Here is a 21,388-nt window from a genome sequence, read left to right as displayed (position 1 = left end):
AGAATAAGAAATTTGATAGACCGTAAGCCCTTCATTAGATAGACCATACTCAAGGCTGAGTGGTAGCCTTTGACAGCTGCGACTGAGAGGAGCTTCTTTCTAGAAAGGAGATGAGGAAATCTGCAATCAGCGCTAGAATTACTCCAACTAGAGAAAACCCCTTTTACAACAACGATCACAGAGGATGGCTCACTATCTCTTATAGTTAGATGCAGAGGACCGTTGCAGATATGCAGACACCTCTTGTGCAATGTCTAGTGAAAAGCCTTTTGCTCTGAGTAGATGCTTGATAGCCTACCCCCTGAAGATCCAAAATCTTCACGAACCGGTCTTACCCATATAGATCTGGATGACAAGAGAAACGAGGGCCACTGGAAACCACTAGAGTTATCCTGATTCCTGGTATAATCAACACCCTGTTGATTAAATAGTCCAGCCGTTTTCGGTAAAAATATGGAGGAATCGTTCACTTTCGGTTAAAAGCACCAAATTTTGCACAAAGTTAGCTTTTGATGTACCTTTTGAAATGTGATAGAGACCCATATGATATCTTTCCAATGTGGCTGCTTTTTTCAAGATGGCCGCCAAAATTCAGGAAAATGCTGCTATTCGAACGATTTTCATTGTATAGTTACAATTTGGGAGTCTTTACCTATATTTTCAAGGATGTTCCAAACAATGAGAATAAAAATAAGTACAGGAGAACAATATTTTACCAGCAAATGCCCATTTAAATTCTGAAATAAGTCAAACATACTGAAAAAATTGCTCTAAATGTTGTTGTTATCTGTCTCAATTCTTACAATTCTACAGTGACAACCATTTTGTTTGTTATACAATCATTTTGCAGGTGGTTGAAACATGTGAAAGAAGAGATTGAAACGGAGTCATCAACAGACCTAAAGACATCCTGGGCAGCATACCATGCTGATCAGATCCACACAGAACAGCCTACTCCTTCCGACATCAGCTCATTGCTCCCACTGTTCTATGAGGAGGCTAAGTCAAGTTCCATGATTACCCATACTATGAAAGTTGTGAAGAATGCAGTAGATTTTCTGAATCCTGTTCAGATCCCTGTAGTTGCCTGTGATCAGCCACTGTATGCTATTGCCAAACAACTCCAATGGTAATACCCCAACATTCACGGTGAGAACCAAGTTGTAGTGATGTTTGGTGGCTTACACATAGAGCTGGCCTTTCTCAAAGTTCTTGGAGACTGGCTGGAAGGAACTGGATGGACCAACACCCTTGTGCAGGCAGAGATAGCCTCAGGAGGTACTGCAGATTCCTTCCTGAAGGCTGCACATATAATGAGAACGAGGCATGCCCACCAGGTGACCGCAGGGAGCTTGTACATTCTCGTGGATAGAGCTTACAAGCGTCGCCAAACAGAAAACCACACCACAGATCCTCTAAGCTTTGAGCAATGGAGAGTGAAAATGGAAAATGAAGTCCCTATGTATAACTTCTGGTCCATCACACTTGACCTAGAACTAGCTTTGATGGATTTCCTCCAATCACTGCGACAAGGCAACTTCAATCTGTACAAGGCTGCACTCACAAAGCTGGCCCCATGGTTCTTTGCACTTGACCACCCAAATTATGCTCGTTGGGTTGCATTGCATATTAGAGATATGGCTTCCCTAGATTTGATGCATCCTGAGGTTGCGGCTGAATTCTCAGAGGGAAAGTTTGTTGTTCACAAAACACAACACTCATTTTCCGGCATCCCATTAGACCAAGCTCACGAACAGAACAACAAACAGATTAAAGGAGATGGTGGTGCTTTGGGCCTAACTGAAAACAGTGCACAACTCCAAAGATGGATGTTGGCTGGGCCAGAAGTGTCAAGAGTTGTGAATGAGTTTAAAACTGTGGTGGAAGGACTCCGGGGACAGGCGGAAAAGCATTCAGACCAAAGACACCATGAAGCTCAACAGGGGGTACAGACAACATACAGAAAGCAAGTCAAATCCTTGTGTGATACATTAGACGGCATGGGAAATCCATTCATGGAAGATTCATCTGATCTTCTTGTATTAGGCACCCAGGATGTTGTAGACAAAGAGATTATAGAAACCATAAGGCATATCAAAAGGGTAGGAAATGACAAATTCGAAGATAATTTGTATTTTTCCTAACCATACAAACCTTAGCTATTTACAAAGGGTATTACTTTTAGCGTAGCTGAAATGGCGAGCCATTAGAATTTAATGAGGGTGTATTACCCCCGCGCTAGTTAGCGGGGGGGTAGGGGAGTGGTAGCTAGCTACCCCTCCTCCCCCTCACACACAGGTGAATACTCACTTTCACTTAGAGGTAGGACTTGTCTTGGGGGACAGGGCTGGCGGGCAAATATGTGTAAATAGCTAAGGTTTGTATGGTTAGGAAAAATACAAATTATCTTCGAATTTGTCATTTGTTCCGTAACCGAAATACAAACCACGCTATTTACAAAGGGTGACTTATCCCTTAGGAAGGGTGGAAAGTCCCCAGCCATACTGGCTTTGGCTTTACCCGGGGACTCAGAATCCGAGTGAGTCGCACTCGAGAAAAGGAGTCCCTGCACCTCACAAGTTCCTTGCTCCGCAAGGAACCATGTGGCCTACGTAAGCTTGTGTGTGAAGGAAGAAGTGTGACCCGTCCTAGGCAGTTGACCTGGAGTTCCAGAAGGAACTCTGGGTTAGGACGTTCCCAATACCACCTCGTCAGGGTATGGGGGACGCGACAGTATTGACTCAATACTCGGAACACAAGGAAGCATGGTTTACCTGCAGAGGTTCGAGGTCAGCTATGCAGAGACCAGGATGCTGCTTCCCCGTAGAGGGGATGATGAAGAAAGAAGTAAGGGCCAGACATACTTCTTTCGTTCATGCAGACTAAAACCTGATAACAATGCCCTCAACCTTCTGCTACCTGTCCAAAAAGGAGCCTGAGGTTAGACCAGCTGTTGTGTAGCCACCACAGAGCGATAGAAAACGTATCGAGACTCCTGTGGGTCACGCCCTGCAGGAAGCGGGCTGCGAAGGTCATCAGACGCTTCCAGACTCCAGCTTGTAGCACCTGCGTCACAGAGTAGTATTACTCGAAGGCGAAGGACGTTGCGATGTATCCAATATCGTGCTGTAGGGCGACGTGACGGGGGAGGGTCTGAAGACAGGTTGAGATGAATGTCCTTGAGTCCGGGCTGAAGAGGTATACTGGTGACTCTCCCCCCATGTCCTCCATGTGTTCCCAAATCGGCTGCAACCGAGGACAAACTGCAGCTGTTCCCAGCGCTAACCTCTCGATTCCTTACTGGCAAGAAAGAGAAGGTCTTGGGACATCAGACACAGAATGGAGACTCGAAATCTTGAATGAATCGGACCGAAGGGCCGGGACCCTCAGATTCTGAGTCTAGCCAACAACTCAGGAGCGAGCCTGAATGTTTCCTTCCCCTCTTCCTTTGAAAGGGGGGGGTAGTAAGAGACCAAGAAGATTGCTTACACACTGGCCGTGGACAGAGTGAGCAGAAGACCCAAGGCGGAATACAATCCGAGGCCTGTCGTAAAAGGGTCCTGAGAAGATCTCTTAAAGGACTAAAAGTCCGAGCCATGCTCCAAGTTGGAGGTCTTCCTCCGACTAGGGCAGGGACGATCGTAGCTTCGCATGAGCGAGGATAGATCCAGCGGGCAGGAAAAAGTTATTCCTTTAAGCCTGAAGGTCAGGGAAAGGATGAGCGACAGGCTTCATTGCCGAGAGCGGAAAGGAGTTTCCTCCCGCTGAAAGGCAATAAGACCGTTATTGCTGGAGAAGAGGCCTCAAGGGAAGAGGTATATCTCCCACGGCACCAACCACCTTAGACTCTTCACTTTGCCTGGGAGACCCCTGTGGATGACTATCGCAGATGACGCGACCTCCGTACCGCGACTGTAGCGGGTTGTCTCTTCTAGAGGAGGAAGCGTAGTGTCTCCAGGCATGAAGCCGAAGCGACGCCCCGGTTCGAGAGAGATGTCGCAGTGTGGTTGCTTGAGTAGTCTGCGCTGTGGGAGAAGCTCTCCCGGGAGTTCCGTCAAGGGAAGCAGAGGGTCCAGAAACCGTTCTGCGCATAGTCCCAGTGGAGCTCTCCCATTGAAAGGTTGACAGACAACCTGGTCTTGTTGAGACCCATTGTCCGCAGACAAAAAGGAGGGAAGACGCAGGCGTCGAAGTTGTCCCACCATCACCGGAATGCATCTGGCCAGAGTCTCGGGGTCTGAGACTGGGGGGAAGACTAGCGGAAGCTTGAGGTTCCAAGCTGTCGCGATCAGGTCCCCCAGACCAGCACTTGCTGGTTACCCAAGGTCAAAGACCCCTAGGTACACTCTCTCTATGAATGAATGAATGAATGATTTAAAAGTTTTCAGGCATCCTGACATCTAAGGTCATTGACGCCGGTAACATTTAATTTATGTATACAAAAATAAAAAATAAAATAAAATGAAAATTAAATAGTATTCAATTAAAATCATAAAAATTGAATGTCATAAAAGTTAAATATTTTTCAGAAGACCTGCTTCTGAAATAAATCTAAAAATGCCACTTGCATGGTAGGACATATCATTTCCAAGAATCTTGGCAAGGATGAACCTGCCACCCTCACCTCGAGCCTCAAACAAATATCTATTCCGCAAGTTGTTATAATTGGGGCATTCAGTCAACAAATGCCTTACTGTTAGAGGTACTAAGCAGTCATCACAATACGGTTAGTGTTGGCCCTTCAGCAGAAACTCGTGTGTCAACCGAGTGTGACCAATACGGAGACGACAAAGAGACGTCTCCCATTTTCGGGGCATCATATTATACCTCCAAGGAGATATGTCATTTGTTATCTCTCGCATTTTATTGCCATCTTGACTATCCCATTGCTGTTGCCATTTATTGCAAACCAAGTTCTTGATGTCAGGTAAGAAATCATTACAGGCAATGGGATACCTTCTTGGCAGCAACTCGGATGCAGCCTCCTTAGCCAGTGAATCTGCCTTCTCATTCCCAGACACACCTACATGTGCTGGAACCCAACAAAATTGAACTGTTATACCTCTCCGTCCAATAATAAAAAGCCATTCTAAAATCTTTAAAACTAGAGGGTTATTAGAATTAAAAACTTCCATAGCTTGAAGGACACTCCTTGCATCACTAAAAATTGTAAAATTACCCTCCTTCTCCAACGCTATTTTCTCAATAGCGGTTAATATGCCATACAGTTCCGCAGTAAATATGGAAGCGGTCAGAGGAAGTGCACCTCTACAATTAAAACCATTACTATGTACTCCAAATCCAACGCCAGCATCAGATTTGGAGCCATCAGTATAGATAAAAGTTGATCCTCTATGTTCTTTAACATGTTCATTAAAAAGAGACCTGGCTTCTAGGTCTGACATATTCTTCTTATCTCCAATAAAATATTTACAAAAAGATATCTCTGGTAACTTCCATGGGGGCGTTGATGATACCTTGAATGGAAGTACCTTATTTCTAATTATATCCAGACTATTTAATAATTGTTTCACCCGAAAGCCATAAGGTTGAGGAGATTTTGGGTGCAACTCAAAGTATGATGCGTGTCTTACAAGGCTTGCAGTCTGAAAGGCTAGAGAGTTAGGGAGTCTTTGCAATCTAAACCAATACCGAAGAACGGAAGACATTCGGTAAAGGTCTAGAGGTAACTCTCCAGCATCAACAAGGAGACTTGGGATAGGCGACGTTTTAAAAGCTCCAGTAGACAATCTAATACCTGCATGATGTATCGAGTCTAATATTTTTAACCGGCTTGAGGTGGCTGAAGAATATACCTCGCAACCATAACTAATTTTGGAAAAAATCAAGGCCTTGTATAATTTTAAAATAGTATTGCGGTCTGCCCCCCATGATGTATGGGACAATACTTTTAAGATATTCAGAGCTTCAACACATTTAGCTTTTAATGCTTTTAAGTGAGAAACCCATGTAAGCCTACAATCAAATATCAGACCTAAAAATTTAGCTTCTCTTGCACATGGTATCTGTTGACCTTTAATGTATATATCCGGGTCTGGATGTACTCCCCGGATACGACAAAAATGGACAATGGTAGTTTTACTTGTCAAGAACTTAAATCCATTCATGTCAGCCCACTGGATAATTTTATCAATAGAGAGTTGGATTTTTCTCTCAACCAATGCCATTTTAGTGCCAGCAAATGATATTGAGAGATCATCCACAAATAATGTTGAGAGAACATCCCGGGGAATGGCTGAGGATATCCCATTAATTGCTAGTGCAAAAAGGGTTACACTCAGCACACTACCCTGAGGAACTCCTTCTTCCTGGCACTTACTCTCTGATAGAGTTTCCCCCACTCTCACTTGAAAAACTCTACGTGAAAGAAATGCCTGAATAAATAGTGGCAGCTCTCCTCTCAATCCCAATTCATGAATGGTTTTAAGAATACCATATCTCCATGTGGTATCATATGCCTTTTCAAGGTCAAAAAATACTGTAACATGGTGCTGTTTGGAAGCAAAGGCTTCACAAATAGAAGACTCTAGTCGTATCAACACATCAGTCGTTGAGTGCATTTTTCGGAATCCACATTGAATCTGTGATAAAATACCTTTCTTTTCAAGGTACCACACAGCCTTGCATTGACCATCTTCTCCATGATTTTACATAAACAAGATGTCAATGCAATTGGACGATAGTTTGCTGCTAAAAACTTGTCTTTACCGGGTTTTAAAAAGGCTAAAATAATGGCTAGTTCCCAAACACTTGGGTAACTATGATCATGCCATATTCTATTAATAATACTTAAAATAAATAGCTTTGTATTAAAATGTACATGTTTAATCATTGCATATGGAATTCCATCGGGTCCAGGGGCTGTATCATTGCAATGAGCAAGTGCGGAATCAAATTCTCTTTCAGTGAAAGGAGAATTATACGACTCTTCCCTTCTTGTTGCAAAATTTAAAATTTTCTTTTCTTCAGTGCTCCTATACTGGTGATCAGGGGCTCCTTCCCACTTGCTGGATACATTTGAAAAATGATTAGCCAGGGCATTGCTAACATCATTTGCTTCGGTTACATACTGGCCATTCACCTTCAACACTGGTGGTGGGTTGGGGGTGAATTTGCCAGCTATCTTTTTTACTTTCCTCCACACAGCAGATGGTGGTGTTCTACTGTTAATGGAGGAAACAAAAGACATCCATGACTGGCGCCTTGCTTCTTTCATGGCATGACGGAACTGTGCTCTACATTTCTTGTACATAATTAAATTCTTATCAGTTCGGAGTCTACGCAATCGTGTTAGAGATCTTCTTGTGGCTCTGTGGAGGGCAGTTAGTTCTGAAGACCACCACGGGACTGGTCGTCGTTTGAATAACCCTGTTGTTTTGGAAATTGAATTGACTCCTGCTGTATGGAGAGTTCCATTCAGTAAGTCTATGGCATCATCGATATTTTCAACCTGTTCAGCATCCCCCTCAATTTCGCTTAGCTCACGAAACTTTTCCCAGTCCGCCTTGTCAAGATTCCATCGTGGCGATCTCTGTAAAGGTGGACCATTGTTGGTGTTTATAATGATTGGTGCATGATCACTAGTATGCCAATCATCTAATGTCCTCCAATCAAAATCAAGAAGACAGTTAGAGCTTGCAATTGAAAGGTCAATGCATGACAAGGTACCTGTCTGAACATGGAAGTGTGTGGGCTCTCCTGTATTAAGGAGTCCCACATCCTCATTCTCCACAATTGATGAGATAATATTGCCCCTTGTGTTTGCTAGGATATCACCCCATAAAGGATGTCTACCATTCATATCTCCCAGTAAGAGAAATGGTTGAGGGAGTTGTTGAATGACCTCTGCTAAGTCATCATATAAAATAATATCATTTGGAGGTAAGTACAGAGAGCAAATTGTATATTTTCTCCCTATATCAATTTGTACAACAACTGCCTGCAAGGTTGTACGTATAGACATAGGTATTTGGGGAACATCTCGACGAATGTATACAAGACTTCCGCCATGGCTCCCTGCTTGTTGATTATATGGTGTTCTATAGCTAACATACTCTCGAGGACTAGGAGTGTTAGAATCAAGCATACTTTCCTGTAGACATACAATTATGGGGGAATGCTCATGAATTAGGAGCTTAAGTTCTTCATATTTGGCCCTCAAACCCTGACAGTTCCATTGCAAAATGGAGGAGAAAACTATGGATTATTTCTGGAAGACATCTTGGATGAGGTCTTCCCATTAGCAGTTTTTAATCTAACATTATTACCTGTAGGTTTCTTCAGAGGTCTTGTTATAATGGGTTTTATGTTTGTGTTTTTCTTTGTATCCTTTTGATCTATTTGTTGAGGTGGATGGTGGACCTCAACTTGAATTTCTGATTTATTCAGTTTATCTTCTGGTCCATTAGAAACATCAACAGACAAAACATCAAATTTATTTGATGTCATAACCTTGACGTTTCTAATGGAAAGTGGAGAGAGAGATGGAGGTCTCTCTCTTTTCCTATTTATCAGTGGTGAGGATTTACCAGGTTTTTGCACCTTCCCTACCACAGGTGCACCTGGTAACTTTGTTTCGGGTGGAACTTCCATCAAATCAGGCAAGGACATGGCCTGAGAGAGGTTAGTACTATTGTTGGTAATGGGGGATGAAGTTTGTATAGAAGTGGGCAGTGTTGCAGTTTTAATACACAGTGGTAAAGCCTTGGAAGGCAATATGCTTACCTTGTCACGTAAAACTCTACTATCATTAGATGATGTATTTCCTTTTTGGGAATTACTGGCAGCACTATGTGGATTCGATGTCTCCTGTGGTATATTTTCTCTTGATTTAAGTGCATTTGCATAGCTGTTTGGTTTTTTCAGTAGTCTTTTGGCATGTCCTACACTTATGTGTTCTACACTGGATTTGTTGAGGGCTGCTTCTTCAAACTTATAAATCTCGCAGCTCCTGTCAGTGGATTTATGGTTTGAATTGCAATTCAAACAGCTGGGCTCAAGTGTACACTCTCCATGATAGGGACTGGCACAGATGCTACACATTTTTTCATTTTTACAAACTTTAGAAGGATGTCCAAATTTGAAACATTTGAAGCATTGTAAGGGCTTTTGTTTAAAAGGTCAAACTTTTATTCTTTCATTTTCAATATCGATGTGGAAAGGCACATCAGCACCCTGGAAAGTAAGGATAATCATTGACGTCCCAGGAATCTTATGCACTTTCCACACTGTTAATGGGCACATGGCTAGTATTTCCTCTTCTGTAAATTCGTAAAGATCTTTATTGAAGACTACTCCCCTTCCGTAACTGAAGTTTAGGTGGGGTTTGACATCTAACATATCCTCATCACTGTTTGTCGTAAGGTTAGACAGTATTACTGATTGCGTGAATGATTTAGCATGGATTAGGAAGCTATTTTTCCCAAAGCGAGATATATCACCTGGTGCAATGGTTCCTACCTTTTTCTGAATTAGTTTGCTAATTTTAAAATAATTCCCATTACTCCCTTTAGGCTCGGCAACAAGCCACATTGGTGGTTTTGGCTTTCTTTGGGGGAGCATAGTTAAATCGATATCTTTCTCAAACCAGTCAGCAGGTCTATATACATCCAAACTGTTTGGTATCTTATCACATAGGGCACCCATGACATTTAGGTTATTAATTTTGATATCATTGATGTTACATATTGCATTGAATGCTTCTTCATGATTATTATAAGTTATCCATGAATGCCATTTTTCATTTTCAAGTTTCATTCTAATTTCTTTTATCACTCCATAGCATCTAAATGCTTTATATATCATATCATAATCAGTATTTATTGGAATTTGGGTAACATGAAGGATTCTTAGTTTCCCTTTGTTACCCAACTTAATTGGTTTTGAAACATTAGTAGAGGGGTCCTTTTTTGTTCCTAAGTCGTCAACAGAATTTTCCTTAATTGAATTAGCAGAGGTCGTCAACAGTGCCGGGGGAGAGTCAGCGTATCCAGGGGATGGGGGTTCATTGCTTAAAGAATCCATTAGATGAGAGAGAGAGAAAAGGGTTACTTAGATGTACCTGCTCGAGAATGTTAGGCCATCACACGCCAGAAAGGAAATTTGCACTTTCCACTATCGGCACAATGAGAGTATACTTCCCAGATGGTCCACTCCATACCCTACCCGAAGGATAGCATCAAAACAGATATAGAGGCACAGGTGTAAGCTGAACCCGCCTGTTAGGACTGAGACCAAGAAATTATGGAATCATCCTCCCCATATCTGTAATGACGGGCTTCCGGCCAAAAGCCGAGAGTCCTACCCCAAGCATTGGATCCCCCTGGATTCCGAAGACCCAACACTTGAGAATAGTTCCGCCAAAATAGTCCAAACCATCTTCGGGATGGCTGAAATCATCCAATACTCTCACATATAGCTTTGAATGCAAACACCTCCCAGCCGTGACACCTCCTCCCACTCATCAAAGCAGGCAGCAATATAGGATGTATGAACATCCACGCCGGGGCTACAATGGATGAGAAACATCCAAGCCATAGGAAAGAAAAAAAAAAAAATAATAATAATAAATATATATGTACATAATATATACACATATATAATGAGGGAAATTTTTCTCATTGAGTTTGGAAAGCAAGACGAAAGAAAGTTTATGAAATTAGGATAAGATCGAAGTAATATTGAGAAAAAGAAAAAGGTGAAAGAGAGAAATTTAGATTCAAACTGGGGGAGTAATTTCCCCAAGTTCGAGAGCCCTCTTGCCCGTCACCAAGTTTCAGCACGGGAGTGAAATGCCGTGCTGAAGCTCAATGACTTCATCAAGGCATTCTCTCATTAAGAGGGACTCTCTCTATGAGGCTCTGCTCGGATAGTCTGAGAGAAACATTCCCCTGCCTGGAATGAGAGAGCCGATGGTGGTATTGAGAGAATCTCAATCATCCCAGTATCTCTACTGCAAGATGTGAAGGTGTAAAAATGCGTCCCCAGCTGGTTAGAATGAAGTCGACGCGCAACGGGGCGACTCGGCAGGAGCTGTAGGATCTGAAGATGGGCCAGACTAAGGCCCCTAAGCCTGCCTGAATGATGGAGAGGTATCCTTCAGGTCTTGACCATAGGCCTGGACCGGAACATGCCCCCCCCCCCCCCTTTCCTTTGACGAGTCCGAGAACCGCATCAAGAATGTGGGGAAAGGACGAGAATATCCACTACCATCAAGAGGCTCCATAGGTCAACACCCATTGCAGGTCTAATAGTTCCGCTGGTCCCATAGGGCCAGGGAGTCCGGTTAAACATTGCCTGAAGCCACCGGAACTTGGAACGCCCCACATGGAACTTATCCTGAGGCGACCGTTCGGACTATAGACGGGTCAATGAGGAAAGAAGAACTAGGAAACGTTCCAAGGTAGGGCTGAAAGCTCTGCTTGACTGAGAACAGGTACTGCGACTCTCCTCAGTCTTGCCACAGTCAACCGAAAGGAAGGCTCGCAGGATGTGGTAACAGAATCTGGCATCCCCAGGAGGTCACCCATCCAAGTACCGACGTTGCTTAACCTCGCTGGACGGACGAGAAGCGGGGTTTCCAATGTGGTAAGGCGGTTGACTCAATATCATGGCCAGATACTCCAGATGTTGAGGCAGAGGAAGAGAAGGCTCCAAGCAAAATACCATGAGCCCACACTCATGGTAAGCATCCGGAAGCTTGTCCCGGCGCTGAAGAAGGTCGAAACCCGAGCCTACCGGAGTTGACCAGCCCTCCAAACAGCAGAGGAGGCAGAAGCCTGCACCTGAGCGGCCAAGAGGAAGGCAGGGAGAGTTCTCTGGGGAAACAAACCTGCTATGCCACGGCGGGATAGCCACACTGCATCATAAGCAGGAATACTTGCAATCTAGGCTGAATTCGACGAGCACCCTGGAAGATGGATGGAATGGAAACTGAAAGTACCCGTCCTTCCGATCCAGGGTTTAAGGAGTCCTGTCGCCTCGTTACCAGTCTGATCGATTCTGCTGGTCTACGCTGGCCGAAGTTTGTTCGACAAACTTGATCAGGGCTGAGAGGTCGACTATGGACATCCCCTCTCAGATCCTTCCTTACAAGAAAGGATCGACTGAGGGGGCCGGGGGTGAAGCCGTCGATGATCCTAAGGAAGACCTTCGCCTAAGGTATGGATCATTCTGCCCAACCGGGCAACTCTGCTGACGCTCTGGCATAGAGGTTCAGAGACACTGAATTCGCTGACAGAGACAGCAGGCGCGATATCCTTGGCTACTCACAGAGATTGTGCGGGAATGGGCATCGGGAAGCTGTCATTCGGATGAGTAACCTTAAGCATCCTCCCAGCGAAAAACCTGCAATCCTAGAGTTCGTGAACTCCTTTTAGGACAATGCCCCCCCCGGGGGAGTCTCCCGTGCCATCTGTTCCTGACAGGAGGAAACTGCAATTGGACACCTTGTCCCAGTTGTCGTAGCCGATAACTTAGGCCGACGTGGTTGAAAGAAAAGGGCGCTGGAGCCCTGCAGAGTCTGGAAGAAAGCGCCTTGGAGGAGTGAAACCGGAAGTCGATTTACTCCGCACAGCAGCTGTCTAAGTCTCTGTCCTTGGGCACAAACACACTCTTCTCAAGGATGGAAGGGTGTCTGAGGTCGTCGACCTCCACAGATGAGACACCCGAAGGAAGCCCTCAGTCAGAGCGTCCAGATGGTACAACATCGAGCTTGTCCGCAAGTTAGATACTTAACGACGAAAGGCCAAGGTGTCTGAGCTCGAGAGGAGGAAAGTACCCTTGATCCTCCTGTAGCTTCCTTGAACCAAACCTCGGGCCGTAACCGAGGAGGGAAAGAACCTGGTAAGCTCCCAGAGGAAGAGGTAAGCAGTCACCCCTTGTCCGATGGAGAAAACTCGAACGGAAAGCCCCCCCGCCAAAAATCCTTCCAGGGAATGACGGGGAAGGGCTAACCCAGGTTCAGGAATAGAGGAGTGTTGCTCAGATCTCCCTTAAGTTTCTCCTATTCTTGCAAGTGCCATGCTCTGTGTTTAGGGGGTGAGGCAGTGTTCTGGAAATACGCTCCAGAAGAACTCGCCAGGCTGGTCATGCTGCGAAAACCCCATTGGGAATCGTGGTCGCAATTGCCCTGGAGCTCGCGCGACGGGAATTCCTGGTGGTCGGCGAGCGATAACCCATAGACGAGCAATGGATACTGCAAGAAATAAGCCGACATTTGTGCGAAAAAACACTGTAGGTTCGCGCGACGGAACACCATCCGACTGCGCGATGGAAAAAAACCGTTAGTTCGCGCGTGGGCGAACATTGGAGAGCATGAGCGTAGACGTGCAGGCACGTGGGCGAACATTGGAGAGCATGAGCGTAGACGTGCAGGCACGTGGGCGTGTGGGCGCGCAAGCGAGCGGTCGCGCGGTTGCACGGGCGAGCGGTCGCGCGGTTGCACGGGCGAGCGGTCGCGCGGTTGCACGGGCGAGCGGTCGCGCGGTTGCACGGGCTAGCGGTCGCGCGGTTGCACGGGCGAGCGGTCGCGCGGTTGCACGGGCGAGCGGTCGCGTTGGTGCACGGGCGAGCGGTCGGGCGGTTGCACGGGCGAGCGGTCGCGCGGTTGCACGGGCGAGCGGTCGCGCGGTTGCACGGGCGAGCGGGCGAGCGGTCGCGCGGTTGCACGGGCGAGCGGGCGAGCGGTCGTGAGGGTGGGCAGGTGGATGAGAGCGAGTCCGAGGCGGCGAACGCAAGCGTTAGCGTGATGGCGAGGAAACGCGCTGCCGCGTGGGCGAGGAGGACCGCTGGCGATATGGATCAAAAAGCGATCGGTGGTGAGCTGGTGAGCGCTAACGCACAGGTTGGCGATGGCGCGTTGTGTTATGCCGACGCGATGGTCGAGCAGTATGCGCAGGTGAGCGATCGTGCGTTGGCGAGCAGTATGCGAAGGTAAGCGATCGCGAGCAGTGATCAGCATGCGCCGGGTCGCGCGATGGTGATCAGTATGTGCAGGGTCGCGTGATGGTGATCAGCATGGCAGGGTCGTGCGATGGCGATCAGCATGCGCAGGTTGGCGGTCGCGCGATGGCGAACAGCAACTGCAGGTGGGCGATCGCGTGATGGCGAACAGCATACGCAGTTGAGGGTCGCGCGATGGTGATCAGCATGCGCAGGGTTGAGCGATGGTGATCAGCATCCGCAGGTGTGCGGTTGCGCGATGGCGATCAGCATCCGCAGTTGAGGGTCGTGCGATGGCGATCAGCATCCGCAGTTGAGGGTCGTGCGATGGCGATCAGCATCCGCAGTTGAGGGTCGCGCGATGGCGATCAGCATCCGCAGTTGAGGGTCGCGCGATGGCGATCAGCATCCGCAGGCGAGGGTCGCGCGATGGCGATCAGCATCCGCAGGCGAGGGTCGCGCGATGGCGATCAGCATCCGCAGGTGAGGGTCGCGCGATGGCGATCAGCATCCGCAGGCGAGGGTCACGCGATGGCGATCAGCATCCGCAGTTGAGGGTCGCGCGATGGCGATCAGCATCCACAGTTGAGGGTTGCGCGATGGCGATCAGCATCCGCAGTTGAGGGTCGCGCGATGGCGATCAGCATCCGCAGTTGAGGGTCGCGCGATGGCGATCAGCATGCGTAGGTGAGCTAGTAGCTGGCGAACCATGTTCCTTCAGAAGTGTTGGAGAACGTTGGCGTGCCGGCTGTAACACACGTGGGCGATCCGGAGATCGCTGGCGAGCTGATGATCGCTGGCGGGCTGATGATCGCTGGCGAGCTGATGATCGCTGGCGAGCTGATGATCGCTGACGAGCTGATGATCGCTGACGAGCAGAAGGCTACGCGTGGAAGCCTGCGCAAAGAAGAAGAGTCCTTGACCCTGACCTGAACCGAAGTTCTAGATCGCGAGGGCGAACGTGGGCGCACAGGGCGCGTAACAGGAACCAACAGGAAGCCGCAGGGAAGATCATCTTGAAAGCGCTGACGAACAGGAGAGCGCTGATGAGCAGAAGGGCGCGCAGGGAAACCCTGACACGCAAGGGAAGAACCCCCGTGGGGGCAACCCTTTGCCCCGAAGGGATCGTTGTCCGCCGGGAGACTGATGTCCGTCGGAAGACCGCTGTCCGTCGGGAAGACCGTTGTCCGTCGGGAAGACCGTTGTCCGTCGGGAAGACCGTTGCCCGTCAGAAGACGAGATCAGACTGCTGTCCATCTGCACCAAGGCGGAAGATCGAGAAAAAGGAGTGTAGGCTGCAAACGGAGATCCAAAGAGGCGCCTCAAGCACCCTTATAGGGAGATGAGAGGCCCTTACGACGAGGCGGACGGTGGGCCTTACGGCGAGGGAGGCCAACAGCAACAGCAACAGAAGAAACCTCCGAAGAGGAGTCTCTATGAGTGTACTCTCTCGCGAACGAAAGAGAAACACTTCGTGGAAGAGACTGGTCAGCCAGTGACCTAAAAGGAGCAATCCTCCGAAGAGGAGCTCCTGCAGTTGCCCAGCCCCTTGAGCGAAACTGCAGGTGCGACCGCTCAGCACCAAGAGCATAGTCGCACGAAAAAAAGGCAAGAGAAGAACCCCCCAAAAGGGTAAAAACTCAAGCCTGGACAGGAAAAACTTCCCTCGGAAGGAAAGTTATCTGCCCAAGGAGGCAAGCCTCCTGAGTGTTCTAAAATGAACTGGAGAGCTGTCCGTCAACACGGGAGTACTACCAGTAGAAGGAGACACGCCCTTGACGAAAATACAAGGGGGGAGGCAGCAACAGCCGAATCCCCAGGACTCAACCAGACAGCTCACACCGTTGCTATATTACAGAAACGAACTCGATCGGTAACTGTAAAAAAATAAAACAAATAATATTAGTACACATTCATTCCCCCGGGAAGGCTCCGAAGAGGAATCCCGAGGGAAAGGAACAAGAATTACACAACAGGCACGTGCCCTCACAACCACTTACACTCGCGGAAGGAGAGCTGTAACCAAAACAGAATTATAACAATTATAATTATGTCACTATGTAATTATGTAATTAAAAAATGAATGAACACTAAAGAAAGAACGAAAACCCCGAAAGGAATCGTTCTACAAGCTGAAAAACAAAAAACAACTACAATTAGATTCATAACTAATTGAGACAAACGTACGGCGTAGCAACCCCCACACGGAAAGGAAGCTAGGCTACAAGGGCGTAGTAACACGTAGTAAAAGGGTGAACGACCTCAAGAGAGAGAGAGAGAGAGAGAAAGACATAAGTCAAACTCGAAAGCCACCCATAAAAATACGCCGTGGTGGCCTAACTGCCGAGGCCTCCACGTAGATATCGTACACTACACACACACATCTGAAAAGGAAACTTACTTATTTCTATACTCAAATATATATACAAACATGAAAACATGTTTACATATATATTGAGTAAATGAAAAGTAAGCAATTAAGTAAAGACAAAACAGACAATGGCTGCCAAGCGAGGACCAAGACAGAGACGTCTGTCACAGTCCGAGCCAAAAGTGAATGTGAGTATTCACCTGTGTGTGAGGGGGAGGAGGGGTAGCTAGCTACCACTCCCCTACCCCCCCGCTAACTAGCGCGGGGGTAATACACCCTCGTTAAATTCTAATGGCTCGCCATTTCAGCTACGCTAAAAGTAATACCCTTTGTAAATAGCGTGGTTTGTATTTCGGTTACGGAACAAATGAACAATATAGTGATTTTGTGAAGGAACGGCTAGAAGACAGAATCAAAATCTGACAGACCATATCAAAAGAAAAAAATGTCCTCTGTTTAGCAGCCAGCCTACCCGCAAAGTGTCAAAGGAGAAGCAACAAATTGCATCATTGAAACAAGACTGTTCTCTTTTCTCTAAACTGTATGTGTCTTGCCAAGTGAGAGATGGGGATATTGATGAGTTTTTCCGCCATGAGAATCAGTCCAGTCCACCATCATTGTCACAGGGTGGGAAACTTCGACATGGGACCAAAGCTGATCTTCTCCCATTCCTTACACAGCATAGTACCACAATCAAGGACAAGCCTGATACTGATGCAGTTCTTCTACAGTAGATGGGGCTGCCATTGTTAATATGCTTAACCCAGGTGCATCAAGAACATTTCAAGAATATGCTGACCAGGTATTTGTACCACCTGTAAAGCATCAACTGGAGTCAGCAAGAAGAGTTGATATTATCTTAGATAAGTACTTCCAAGACAGTCTGAAGGCGACTGCTAGGAGTCTCAGAGGAGAGGGGGACTGCAGAAAAGTAAAGGCTAACACTCCTGTTTCTGGCAACTGGAAGGCTTTCTTGCGGTGTGATGCAAACAAAGCCAAGCTCTTCAGTTTTCTAGCGGATCAGTGTACTACTGTCAGCTGTCCAGAGGGCAAGAAAATTATGTCCATGAAAGGAGAATTGGTCCTTTGCAACCACCAGAGGGACAGTATTGATCAAATATCTCCGTGCTCCCATGAGGAAGCAGACGCAAGGCTTCTTCCCCATGCAAAAGATGCTGTTCAACATGGTTGTGAGAGGATCATGATCAGAACTGTGGACACTGATGTAGTAGTGCTAGCTATAGCATTGTGTTTTCCAATTCATGCAAGTGAACTGTGGATCAGCTTTGGGGTTGGGGACAACTTCAAATATATCCCTGTACACACCATAGCTGGTTCTCTAGGTCCAAAGTGTCGAGCTCTGCCTATGTTTCATACCTTCAGCGAGTGTGACAACACATCCTCCTTTGCTGGTAAAGGGAAGAAATCTTCTTGGGAGACGTGGCAAATATGTGAAAGTGTAACCGAGGTGTTTGCAGACCTTGTGAATGTATCAACACTGGAGAAAATTGACCAGCACATGGCAAACCTTGAGCGATTTGTTGTTCTGCTTTATGACATCTGCCACATCAGCTTATGAAGTGAGAAAAGATCTCTTCACCAGGAAGGGCAGATCTATTGATCTCATACCACCAACTTCTGGTGCTCTCTATCAGCATGTCATAAGAGTATCTTCTCAAGCGGGTCATGTTTAGGGCCAGTCACTTCTCCCCAATCTCGTGTTACCTTCACCTGTTGAATGGGGTAGGAAAATGCAAGTGTGTAAAAACACAACTTGCATGTACGGCTCTGTGCAAATGCGGGGGGGCGCGGCGGCGGCTGTGTGTGATTAGGGATTAGACTGTGTACTTAAATTAGGCATTTCAGTATTGTACTGGCAATTGATGGTTGCAAGGATAAGACCTATTTTGGGATTAAGTTAATATAACACTCTTCATATTGAGTTAATAAAACACTGTACTTATGTTTAACATTCAAATACATTCTTTACTTTCCTTTAAATTACAGAACAAATATGATTACAGCCGGTTTAATATTTTTGTAGGCAATTTCTGTAACAAAAAGGCCATTTGCTCCTTAAATATTTGTCTTATGTGCCCACATTTGCTTTTAATGTTTAGAACATCCTTGAAAATATAGGTTTAGACTCCAAAATTGTGACTATACGATGAAAATCCTTCAAATAACAGCATTTTCCAGATTTTTGGTGGTCATCTTGAAAAAAGCAGCCATATTGGAAAGATATCAAATGGGTCTCTATCACATTTCAAAAGGTACATCTCAAGCTAACTTTGTGCAAAATTTGGTGCTTTTAACCAAATTTAAACGATTTTTACTGAAAACGGCTGGACTAAAAGGCCAAATTAGACTGAATATAAGAAAGGTGTACAAGTCCAGATGATCCCATGGGTGTTGGAAGGCATCTTTGAACACCGTCCATGGGTCTGGAATGGGGGAGCATCATACAGGGAGAGTCCGGTTTTGCTGTGTGGCAAAGAGGAAGTTAGGTAAAGACCTTGTACCCTTTGTTGGGTAAGGTTTAAGATGCAGCCCCATATTTCACTATTTTTCTGCTTTCCTTCCACAAAAAAACATGATTGAATCAACACAACTTGCAATTACTACACTTACTGAATGCTTGAAATCCCAAATATCAATCACAGCTCAATTAATTGCCAAATAAGAGATACCTTACACCCCTCAATCTAAAAAAAAATCCTTCATGTTTATTTCACCAATCAGGTGCCCACTTTGTAGTTAGTCTTGGGGTATACATTAAACACTTCAGAAAATTGTATCAAAATTGTTTGAACCACATAAAACAGTGATAAAATCCAATCTTAATTTCAGAAATACAGTCCTATCACAAGACAAAAATCGTATAGTTGTATATTCTTTTTTTTTAATTGGCCTACAGAATGAAGTGTGTCTATAATAAAAAAAAAAAAAAAAACCCATGCCTGTCTAATAATTTCGGTTAGAACCAAGGTAGGCATTAGAGATGATTATTGTGACCACTAAATAAGAGTTCAAGGTTAAGTGTGTGAGTAGTTGGGTCACTGACTTTTTTCCACCAAAATACTTTGCGTAGCACAATATGTACCGCTAACCAGAAAAGACGAGCAGCGACATAATGCTTATTTGCGAGCGAAGCAAGCCATGGCTGAGCAAAGATCAGTATATGAATAATTAGTATTAATTTGTTGACCAACATTCTCGTAAAAACAATTATTAGTCAGGGTAACAACATGGATAAGATGGATTCTAATTTTCTATGCGAACGACAACCCTGGTGATCTATACTCGTACCGAGTTCAATTCTATGCTAGAGAGTTATTGGGTCCTTTGGCTGGCCAGTCACTACTAGATTGCATCCCTCTCTCTCCCTTACCTATACACATACACCGAATAGTCTGGTCTGTTCTTTCCACATTCTCCTCTGACCTCAGGCACATGACAACACTGAGATTACCAGAACATTCTTCTTCACTCAAGGGGCTAACTACTGTAATGTAATTGTTAAATGGTTACTTTTCTCTTGGTAAGAGTTTAAGAGACTCTTTAGTTATAGTAAGCAGCTCTTCTAGGGGAAGGGCATTCCAAAATTAAACCATTGCTCTCTGATCTTGGATAGGGCCATAGCCTTTGTACCATGGTCTTTCACAGTCTTGGGGTAGAGTTCTATTGCTTGAGGGTGCATTGGGGCACACTATTCTATCTTAATTCTCTTATTCTTGTTTTTTTTTAAGTTTTTAGTTTATATATGAAAGATCTATTTTAATATTGTTAATGTTCTTAAAATATTTTATTTTAAATGTTCCTTACTTCTCTTATAGTTTATTTATACCCTTATTTCCTTTCCTCACAGGGCTATTTTTCCCTATTGGAGCCCTAGGGCTTACAGCATCCTGCTTTTCCAACTAGGCTTGTAGCTTATCTAGAAATAATAATAATAACAAAAATAGTAATAATAATAATAATAATAATAATAATAATAATAATAATAATAATAATAATAACAGAGCGTTTGTAGGAGGTTAGGTCACAGTTCAAGAATTAAGCAAATACATCTTAACTACACTAACCTAATATTACCCCACTCTAATTACCATTATATGACTGTCCCCACGCTACATATACTGCTCTGGATCACTTAAGGATGAGAGACATGGACATTCTCTATGTCTGTTATCAGTAACAGTAATGAGCTTCAACAGTGCACCTTCAGCCAACTTAAGCCTACCATAATCATATCTTAAACTTACTGGTGACTTCGGAACCTATGTAATTGTTTGAGACGGACAGTTATGACTGAAAAGCCACACTTGGAGCCTTTGTATCAGCGGCCAGTTCCTCCCTTGTGGATTAACAATGAACACCAACTAACCTCAACTTTCCCCCCTAACCTAACCTACAAGCCGTGTCCTTACCTACTTACCTCATGGGGGAGATCACGCCCTCCTGCGACCCCCCTTACACTACCGTATTCTAAGTTAGCCGTAATCAAACGTACAGGTGGCCGTTACCATACATACACCCCGCCACACTTTACATAGGAAAGAAACACAAAAGCACCATCCAACCTAAGGCTCCTCACCTAACCTAACCTAGGAGACTTATTTTTACTTACTGGGTATCCCTTGCGAAACCACCTCCCTTAAGCCACCGTATCCTTACCTTACCCTAAGACTAAGTTTCAACACTGAGTTTGCTTTTCAATTAGTTTCAATGCTGACAAGGTAACACCCAAATCAAATTTCGTAAATTATAAATCTACCTTTATAATATCGTATTTCAAACAAAGATAAACAAAAAAATACTCCATATAGAAAATCGATTTGACAAGTAATTAGATGGTTTACTACTTTCCAAACCAACTTCAAACATCCCTAATCTAAATTATCTAATATAATATAGACAGTCGATTTTACATTACCTATAAATCACAGAAAACCAATCACTTTTAGTATAAGGATTTTCAAAATAAACTCTAAATATTATAACAATTAGTAGTAAATACGGGTCTTTAGCTATGTAACGGCTCGTCATCGGCTC

General features: G+C 45.2%; 1 protein-coding gene across 4 annotated transcripts in view; it reads right to left on the bottom strand.

The window, feature by feature from the left end:
* The window catches only part of LOC137652260 (uncharacterized), a 106,850-nt gene extending 85,462 nt beyond the window's left edge, over positions 1-21,388 (bottom strand). For all 4 annotated transcript variants that reach the window (XR_011046231.1, XR_011046232.1, XM_068385528.1 and 1 more), the window contains exon 1: positions 21,270-21,388. The gene's annotated coding sequence lies outside the window, so the exon portion shown is untranslated. The remainder of the gene's footprint in view (positions 1-21,269) is intronic.

This window comes from Palaemon carinicauda, chromosome 13, assembly GCF_036898095.1.
Source record: "Palaemon carinicauda isolate YSFRI2023 chromosome 13, ASM3689809v2, whole genome shotgun sequence".
NCBI lineage: Eukaryota > Metazoa > Arthropoda > Malacostraca > Decapoda > Palaemonidae > Palaemon > Palaemon carinicauda.
Note: the sequence above shows the minus strand (reverse complement) of the source record. Positions and strands in the feature narration are given on the sequence as shown.